The sequence below is a fragment of the Poecilia latipinna genome, unplaced genomic scaffold (assembly GCF_001443285.1).
Source record: "Poecilia latipinna isolate Pla-1442-1.1 unplaced genomic scaffold, P_latipinna-1.0 Scaffold641, whole genome shotgun sequence".
Taxonomy (NCBI): domain Eukaryota; kingdom Metazoa; phylum Chordata; class Actinopteri; order Cyprinodontiformes; family Poeciliidae; genus Poecilia; species Poecilia latipinna.
This window is the reverse complement of record NW_015113257.1, coordinates 97,259-107,389: the sequence shown is the minus strand read 5'-3', so window position 1 is coordinate 107,389 and position 10,131 is coordinate 97,259. Positions and strand designations below refer to the sequence as shown.

The window sequence follows — 10,131 nt, the reverse complement described above, 5'->3', positions numbered from 1 at the left end:
ATATATATATATATATATATATATATATATATATATATATATATTATATACAAAAATACAAAAATAGAAAAATATGTGAACAGCTTATGATTTTTTTTATCCACATAGTAAAACTGTATAAAAGAACAGCACAGAAACAAACATATATAAATTACCAGAAGCAATAAATAATTTCCTAATGGACGCTTGGCTTCAACAACCAAGGCTTTATTTATTTTTAAGGACCATCTTAAGAACAACTGATAAATATAGTCAATTGTGTCTAAGTATATGCATACTTTTTTTATAAGATGCCAGTGTTTTTCATTTTAAATCCATTTAGAATGGAAGCTGAGTCAATAATTAGGGATATGATCAGTGTTATGATGCATTTCTACATTGATTTATTGGAAACTGGAACGCTGTGGTTTTCCTTTCATGCTGTGATTCATTCAACCAAGAAAATCCAGATGCAGTTGAGGATAAAAGTCGTCACTATATAGTTATTTAGGAAATCCAGGAATAAATGGTTTTCAGCTTTGAGTTTTATGACAAATATAAAAACAAAAATGTGCATAACAAGAGCAGTGATTGATTAGTTAAAGCAGAAGTCAAGTTAACAACTCTGGCCATTAAGACCATCTCCTGTCAGTCGGCTCTATGAGAACAAGCTCTCTCTTTCTCTCTCTCTCTCTCTCTTCCCTTCCTCTCTCTCTTCTCCGGGAACACAGCAGCACTTAATCACCCTCAGCATGACCCCGGACAGTGGCGCAAGTTCAAAGCTGCACACAACCCCTGCATCACCCAGAAGAATCTGTCCAATCACCTCTGCATCCCACTGCTTCCCTCATTGGCATCTGTCCTCTTTCCATATATCACAGGTGAGCCCCGGCCATAAAGGGGATTACTCTGCGGGGGAACCGTGCATCCATTTCCACCATTAAACCCGATTCAGGTGCGCCTTCTCCTGCTCTCCATAGGCGTCCGGTGAGTAATGGATACCCTTGTGCCTCTCGCTGCCCTTTCTTATCTACTCTGGAGCCTGGAGACACTCACTGATTCACACAGACAGACGGAGACAGCCACACACCCGCGCACTAAAATAGAACCAGTCGCTTTCGGTCCGAGTCTGGATGCTTTTACACCAGAGGAGTGTGTTCAAAAGAGGAATTCTGGATCGTGACCCACTGCGTGACTGATTGGCCTTTTGGACCGCACCGCGTCCTTCATCCCCCTGTCCTCCAGGGACTCATAGACGCGTAATGTGCTCCCAAGAGTTCTCCCATCGCGGGCTTTGGCGTTTCATCGTTCTTTTATTTCAGCCGGACTCTTTCAGGTGCCGATTTCCATCTTTGGAACAGGAAGGGCGGTTTGACTTTGCCATCAGCAGCGCGGTGCGGAGCCGCTCTGAACTCTGCGAACAGAGCCATTAATGCTTCACTGCTCTCACGGCGCTAAAAGCCCCTGTGACAGAGCGAGGCCTGGACACAGGAAGGGTTTTCACGGCTGCGGAGACGACGAGTCGCCAAGCAGACCTCAGTGAGTGGATGTAGCTCACTCCGATCCGAGGGAGTACGGGACAGAACGGAGCCAAAAGGTTTTAACTTTCATGAAGAAAATAGAAAATTGAGTTAAAAGAAGATTCTGAATCTTTTCGTAGCAAAGCAACTCTTTAGAACAAGGCTCAAAACGCCCGGCACTCAAGACGACATTATAGTTTCATTCATTTTCGTCAAAGAACGTCTTTAAAAAGACACCATACTCCATTTTATTTCACCATCATCTCTTTGCCCTGTCTGAACAAAGATGACCAGATGGTTGGTTAATGTGTAGATTTATAATTACTGAATGAACATGTCAAACAGTGGGTGCTTTAATCCTCCGTCCCTCCCCAACATCTACAATTCATACAATATTCAAATAATTTAAAACTGTTTTAGAAAATTTGGATGTGGATTTAAATGTCCCAGAAAAGGATGATTGCAGCTGAATTAATAAACTACAGCAAAGCAGTGTCGACGGCAGTACAGTGGTGTATTAGCGCCATCGCAAAGAGTGGATAAAAAAGAAGAAACAAACTAATGCTAAAAAACCCTAAAATTTTGCTGTTTCTCTCAAAAATTCTGAATTTGAAAAGTCAAAAAGTGTGCTAGAACCCCCCTCCCGAAATTTCCATATATTCTTGGAATAATTCAAAACTTTTTGACTTGAAACTCTGAAATGTCCATATTTTTTCTAGACAATTTTGGAGATCAATCTCAATTTCAGAATTTTTTTGACTGAAATTTACTCTTGTTTTTTTTCCCTCTGGTACGCTGTCGTACTCACAGCCACAGTCAGAGTCTTGACTTGTGTGTTAACTGCGGGCATGACCTCCTGCTGAGTCGTCATTATGAAAATAAATGGAAACAAACAGAAGGGAACAGAATCTCAGACCATCAAATCCTTTAGATCATTAATTCGAGAAGATAATCTTTCAAAATTTACTCAGGACTCCTGGAGTCATTGTTTTGTCAACCATCTTGCTCAACATGGCTGGAATGCTTAAACCAAAAATATTTGGTGCTCACTCAAAATGAGAGCACAGAAGTAAAACAAAATTGGGCAGCAGGTAATAGAAAGAGACGGGTAATGGCACCCATGGATGTCTGCCTGTTGACATGCAGTCTGTAGCATGATGTCAGGTCTGTTGGACTCTACATCTCTGCGTTGATGGAAAAACCTGCCGTTATGTTGTCAGGGTTCCATAGAGACTGATTAAGTCCAAAAGTACCCACACAATGTTTTGCACCACTCAATGCCACCCTGTAGCTGTGCAGGACTGTGAGGGCAAAGTTCAGGTAACAAAACTGTCCTCTAGAGGAGGACCGCCATGTTTTATGACTGACACGAAATGCTCCAGGAGAGTTAAAGGGGCAGAATTATACGTTTTCCAGCCACAGTGTCGTTTTATAGCACAATCAAGTAACTATGTTACCTTCAGTTGTTATAAAAATGCTCTATACATCAAACATGACTTAAGAGAAATTTGACTATATTTTAGGGTCTTAAAATTGGGTCTCTGCCTCTTTAAAAACATTTGCTCTTTCTGAAAGTCCTCTATTAACCCTTTAACAACATTTCTCCAGTGTTTCACTGAGCAGTAGCTCCTATAATGATCTCAGCAGACGCTCAGTTCCACTAGGTGTTTGCTAATTGCTGCTGGCTAGTCTGAAGGAGCTGAGTCGGGGGAAGGGGCCGCTCTGTGAGGCGGAAGCTCGGAGACTTCAGCTCAGAGGAGGAGCTTCGTCCTCGAATGCGGAGCTAGGTCCACCCAGGCGTTTTGCTCAGCTGGATGGTTGCCATGGGAGATTAAAGGATTTCTCAAACATCCACGAAGGAAACAAAGCAACACTCTAGGTGTCTTCTTGATGAGAAAACAACATCATAACATGATGTGAAGCTCAAAAAAAGTGGATTTTCATAACACTGCCCATTTAAATTATTCACAAAGCTCCGTCTGTTGCCCTGTCATCACTACCTCAATTATATTCAACTCTGCCAGCCTGGATAAAAGCAGCTGTTTCTCGTCCCCAACTCTGCTGCACAATTACTAACCAGCCACCATTATGGTTCTTCTTCTGCTTGTTGAGCACAGACTCTTTATGACTGCGGCAACGCCGCAGATTCCCCCATCAGACGGCTTCTATCCTTCATCAAAGGCTCCCAGCAGACCCATAACCCCGCTGTCTTGTTCGAACAACGCGAGGGGAAAGCTGAGGGAACACGTTCTCCATTAAAAGCATTTTTGAACACCTGAAACAGCAGGCTGCTCGCAGTAATGGGAAATTCCCGTCTCGTCAGAGAGGTACGGCGACGTACCCTGAGGATCCAGGGGAGAACCTCGTACTGTGTAATTACGGGAGTGGAACACATCGCTCAGCGCACCACTCAGACCCCACACACTGTATCAATGTCACCACACAGATGAGAAAATCAGACGGGTTTTTTTTTTTAAATGACAAATGAGGGAAGGATTTGAAAAAGGGTCTTTTAAAAAAAGAGAAAAGAAAAATGTTGCATCTATTCAAGATGTGCCTTACTATATTCAAGGAGAAGCAACAACATGACTATACCTTTTTATTATCCATCCATCAATCCATTTGCTTTATGCCCTTGTCCCTTAGTGGGGTTGGGAGGGTTGCTGGTGTCCATCTCCAGCTAACGACCCTGGACAGGTCACCAGTCTGTTGCAGGGCAACACAGAGACAAACAACCATGTGCACACACACTCACACCTAGAGGCAATTTGGAGAGACCAATTAACCTGACAGTCATATTTTTGGACTGGGAAGAAACTGGGGTACCTGGAGAAAACACATGCATGCACAGGGAGAACATGCAAACTCCATGCAGAAAGACCAGGGCTGGGAATCAAACCCAGAACCTTCTTGCTGCAAGGCAACAGCTCTACCAACTGCGCCACTGTGCAGCCCTACCTTATTATTATTATTATTTTTTATTTCAGTGATCACATTTTAAATCGCAGCCTCAGTTACGGATGAACAAAATTAAATTTCAGCCACTTCACTTTTGGTGCTTTGAAACTTTCTCATATACCTTTAGTCAGATTTCATCCTGCTTTTATTTAAGGCTTAACATTACCCAACTAAAATTACAATGACTGAATAAAAATAAATAAATGAACTTCACTTGATACCTTCAGTAGATGCTCCAATGTAGTGGATATGCTAGACTTAAAAAATCAAGAAAACTCTTCTGGATCGAAAGCAAGTTGTCATGGCAACACAAACATCTTCAGGATGTCTTATTCTGCCACAGATAAAACCACCATCTGTGTGTTTTTAACTCTCAAAAACTTTTTGCCATCATTAGAGCACAGCTTTTAATAATTTGATGACTTTAAAAACTACTTCTTTTCAAATCTATTTATTTGGATTTGAACAGCATTAAAATCCTGAGACCAACTCAAATTAGAAAATAAAAAAATTAACTCAACAATGCACTGAGTAAATAAAAGTAGGGTTAACCGATTAGCTCCTGTGTTTCAGTATTCCCAATCCTGCATTGCTTTGGTGTGGAGTGCATTAGATCTTTTGTACATATTTCCCCATAAATTCGAATAACCATCCATGTATTTTAGTGGCTGAAAAGAAGAGCTGTCTAAAAAGCACCACCTTAAATAAAAAGGTGTGTCAGCGTAGCTTCATAAAAATCAACGGTTGATCACACTGTCCTAAATTAAAGTTCAACATTTCTAAAAATCAGCCGGATCACAAGAACAAGCCCAAGGGAAAAAAAGCTCCAACGACACACCGTGGCATCGTCTCTGCTGACTTCAAGAAAACACTAAAGTTTAGTCAGCGACGACAGAAGCCGTGTTTGTGTGTCTTGCAGCGACTTTGGGCCTGAAAGCTGGGACGCAGGTCACCTCGTGACGCGTATCAGAGCTGACTGACTGACAGACGCTGACGGCTGGACCTCGTGCAAACATGCATGTTGGAGACAGCGTCAGTCAACAGCGCAGATTAGCGCCGAGGCTATTAGTCAAGTCAGACATCCTTCATCTCCTCTTCAGCAGAACTTGAACACAACGGAACTTTAATTGAAGAGTCGACAACGTGAAATGACCCGCAGCCAGCCGAGCAGCAGCCGAGAATAGCGAGCCACATTAAGATCCTAGACACCAGAGAGGGTATGTTGCGTGCAGGAAGGATCGACAGACGTGTGAAGGTGAAACAAGAAAGTTCTTTCATTGAGATTTGTAACTCGCATAGAGATTTATGTCTAATTGAAATCAAAATATGTTCTTGTTTAAAAGAGAGAAGCTGCAGCACGTTGTGGGAGGTTTAGGTGTCGTCCAGAGGAAATGGTGAGAGAATGCCATAAAGGGTTTTTATATCGTTAAAACAAGAAATGCTCTCGTTCTGAGCTTTGTATTTATAAACGAGAAAGTTTCTGATTGTAACGAGATGCTGCACCTGAAATTATCTCCTAAATCTGGAAGTTAAATGTTTCCTTAAAGCGTAACTGAGGCCGTTTCCAAAAGCAATCTTCCTCGCCGTCTAACAGGATTCTTAATTTGGGCACCTTAGAAAAACTAGGTTAAACATATCTTAACACCAGTAGCGCAACATTCCTCTCTTCTGGTCAACTGGTTGGACTTTTGGGGCACAAGTCGAATTCAAATTCAGAAATACTTTATTGATCCAAGAGGGAAAATAAATGTTGCTGTAACTCCTTAATTCAAAGCCTTCAAAGAGCAGACAGTGGCAGGAAAGATTTCTTGTAGCTGCCTGTACCACAGTGAATTTGAAGAAGCCTCTGACTGAAGAGACTCTTCCTTCCCAAGACATGAAGAAGAAGGTCAGGGTTGTCCACTCCAGCCAGTGGAGTGGGCAGGAGCGGCTCTGTTCTGTGTCTGCGTGTCGAATCGTCTCTAGTGTTTCTCGGAGGATGTGCAAACGGTTCAGAACGGTAGTTCAGTTTAGGCTTCACTTCTTCCACCGTCTACATAATAATGTTAAAGTTTGCAGCAAAGGAGGTCTTGCTAACAACGACAACAGTGCAGCTAAGATTATTTTCTTGGATTATTTTTTTTTATAGCTCATAAAAATATTTTGGGGATTTTTCGAGTTAGAGTTTCACTTCATTGAACAATCTGATTTCTTTTTTATGTTTCACAATTTTTTTCCTTTCAACAAGTGAAGTACAATCAACTGGTGAAGGACGAGCTGCAATTTATGTGTTTTACATCGTCTATGTCTGTCAACCTTCTCTCTGCCCAATTGATAGTACATAGTGATGGTAAAATAAAATATGAATGTAGAATTAGTTTCACATTGTTGGAAATTAATGCATCTCAGAATGTAAATATGATAAATGGACTGAAGTTAAGCAAAGCTTTTCTTAGGAATGCTGAAAACTCAAAGCAATTCACTGTGGAGACACATTCACCCAATAACGTTCACACGCTTATGGGACCAACATGGAGCAAAAAGTTGCAACTTTTGGATTTTCACTTTTTTTGTTAACAACCAACAACCTTTTGGTTTGTTTTTTTTGCCCAGTTTCTGGGATGAAACCAAATACCTCAGCTTAACACGGTGATTGCAAGAAAAATAATTTAATCTCTCATCCCACCTTGCTCTCACCCCATTGCTATGGTTACATAAAATTCACAGCATTTCAATGTTTCAATGCATTGAGCAGCAACAAATCAAGCCTAACTGACCCCTACATTTTTTGCTCATGTTTTGGCACTTTGCTTGGATTCCATTTCACTACTCGCCCTCATAACTTAGTCTTACCTCAATGTTTCGTGATTGTACTCAGGAGTGGAGGCGTCTCAACTCTTAATTTTCAAAGCACATTTCAAAACAAACAGCTACAGTACGAGCCCGAAACCAGAGCAGCTCAGTCCATGATTCTCTCTTGTCAGAGTTTTTCCACTGGAAAGGCATTTGTCATAACTTTTGCAATGGTGCGTTATGGGATACTTTTTAGTTTCCCTAAAAATACTAGTGAAACCATCAAGTTTTGTGATTCCACTTTATTAAATGTTCTCCCTTAATAAGCGTAACAATATATCTGTACTGCCAACATGAAAATAACTCGTTCTACAACATATTGAAACTGGGGAAAGAAAAAAAAACCTCAGCCAAAGCAGGTCACCTTTTTATTCTGAATGGACTGTGAATAAGTTATCTTTGTTAATATCAATTTCTCCCGTATTCAAATGGATCACCAACATTATGTTTTTCAGCTTTGTTTGTGGCGAGAGTCATCATTATGTTGTATGAAATGACAAAGGTGCAGAAAGCTGGGAATTGTTAGTGAGACAACTCTGGAACGAAGAGAAACCATGGGTCAGCCACAGAGAATCCAGCAAGTAATGACAGAAAAAGTACTTAAATACTGAGGAGTGATCACTGACATGCTTCACAATGACAGCCAATGAGGGGAGCAGCGCTGAGAGAATGAGGGAAGCTGAAAAACCTGCAAGGAAAAAGGTCTGCTACACAAACCAGAGTCTAAATAGGCATACAGGACATAATGGGAAGCACAAGATTTAATAAGATTTAACAGAGATTGGCTGTTACAACTGAATGCATCATAAAGAGCTACTGGTGCATTCACTTTGAACTCTTATGTAGGATTTTCTGAATTCAAGGTAGGCATTACAGCAATAATACCTCCTTAAGATGAAAGTCTGGAAGATGGACCTGGCCGTACATCCATTAGTTAAGTATTCAACTCGACAGCCACATATGAAATATAGTGGAGGCTGCAAGTTAGAAGTATATATATGAGCACTTACTGAGCATGCATCACATTAAACTACAGGTCAGTGTTGTGCATAAACACAAAAAGTACAGATGACGTTTTCAAGATTTTTGAACTGAGCAGTGATCCATTTTTACACGACAAACTTGAAAGTGAGCGCAGTTCATCCTGTTACGGCGTAACAGGATGACAACTGGTGGACGTAACAATCCCGACATCTTTGATTTTTGCTCCATGTGAGCAAAAACATGCTGCCGTCGTCGGTGTGCGACGTCTCAGGCAAAATATCTTGTTTAAAATATTTGCAGGATTTTTTTTAAAGATGGACACCCACCTCATGTGTAGCGCTTTAAAAGTGACCACAGTTACGAAGGCGGCCCAATGCGATCGCTTTTCAGCTGCAGTTTCAACTGATCAATGTTCTGATGATGGGTGGATGACAGCCGCTGTTTTTGAAGTCTCATCATTACAATACAGTTTATCTTAGCAAAGGCAACGGGATTTAAATCTGTCAAAGATTAAAATTGATTTAAAACGAGCTTTTTGTTATGGGTGAACTAGAACAACATGTGAACATCACCCTTTGCAGCTTGAGCAGAAAACAAGGCTTAAAATACATATTTTTTCAGTTTACATTGCTAAAAGATGCTAGTATGAAGAAATAATATTAGAATTCTGCAAGTCACTGTTTCGCTGTAACGTGTTTCAAGCTGAAATCGAGTTTGCTAGCACATGCTACTGATTAGGAAATAACACTCTGTTCAACATTTTCTACCTCATTCGCCACTTTATGTATAGGAGAACATATAAAAAAAAACAACAACAATATAACTGCCTAAATGAATTATATTTCAATATCGTGCTAGGGGCATCTGATATCTGAGATGCGGAGTGCAGAGCGGAGGTCACACTTCGCATCAGCTGCAGTTTATAGGACCTGCATGGTGTGTTTTTCGGGGTAACGTCCCTCTCCGACTGTCACGGCGCGTTAAAATCTTTGTTTGGCTCTCGCCGTTTAAAACTTACCGCTAGATTAAACGGAATGAACGCGGCGTCGTAAAGTCATGCCGGTGACTGTGGAGCACCCGGGTCTTTGTTTGTGTTGGAGCGACGGGACATGCGTGACCTCTGTGGGGGGGTTAGTGGGTTTGGGTTTAGCAGGAGCGAGAGAAAAAAAAACCCCGCTGATGTTTTGAGAGCGTCAGAAAGTGGCCGGGCGGATGATGTCATTAAACACAAAACAACCAGCAGGAGCGTCTCGGCTTTCAGTGAAAACACGGACAAATCTGGGAACACGAGCTACCAACACCAAACCTGTGAATCGGACGGACGGACGCGGCCCGCAGAAACAATACAGTTGAGCGTGAAAGTGCACATGTGACTTCCATTGTGCCAAACGGTTCAGTTTTACAGATCCTGTCTTTGCTTGTGAACCTACAGCTGGTCCTTGGGAGTATTTCTGCAGAATGAAATCACCCATTTTATGTATTTATAGGTCAAACTCCTGTGACACTAGTAAAAGCAACCTCTGTGTGTGGAGCTTTTTTTTTTTTTTTACTGTGTAACCTGATGATTGGCTGGAGAAGCCAACAACTGGGTTCAGATTTTTTTTAACAACTTAATATGAGAAAGGAAATGCTGTGAGAAGGAGGCTGAGCTGTGCAGCCTGGACAGGAAGAGAGAGAAAAACAACTTATCTGATATTTCTAGACAATCACATACAGAAGTGTGCAGAAGAAGAGTTTAATGATTAAAGTCTTTCTGTCCACATTTTAGTGCAGAGTGAAAAATCTCATTGTAGAAGGAGAGAAAAAAAAGTTTTAGAAGTGATTGTGAAGTTTGGTGGCTCAGAAAGGTATTGATACA

The 10,131-nt window shown here is 41.2% G+C and overlaps 1 long non-coding RNA gene across 1 annotated transcript in view; it reads right to left on the bottom strand.

Moving 5' to 3' along the window:
- Window positions 1–9,383, bottom strand: part of LOC106954255 (uncharacterized) — a 17,185-nt gene extending 7,802 nt beyond the window's left edge. The window contains exon 1 of the long non-coding RNA XR_001426327.1: window positions 9,292–9,383. This is a non-coding gene — a long non-coding RNA (uncharacterized LOC106954255). The remainder of the gene's footprint in view (window positions 1–9,291) is intronic.
- Between the last annotated feature and the right edge of the window lie 748 nt (window positions 9,384–10,131).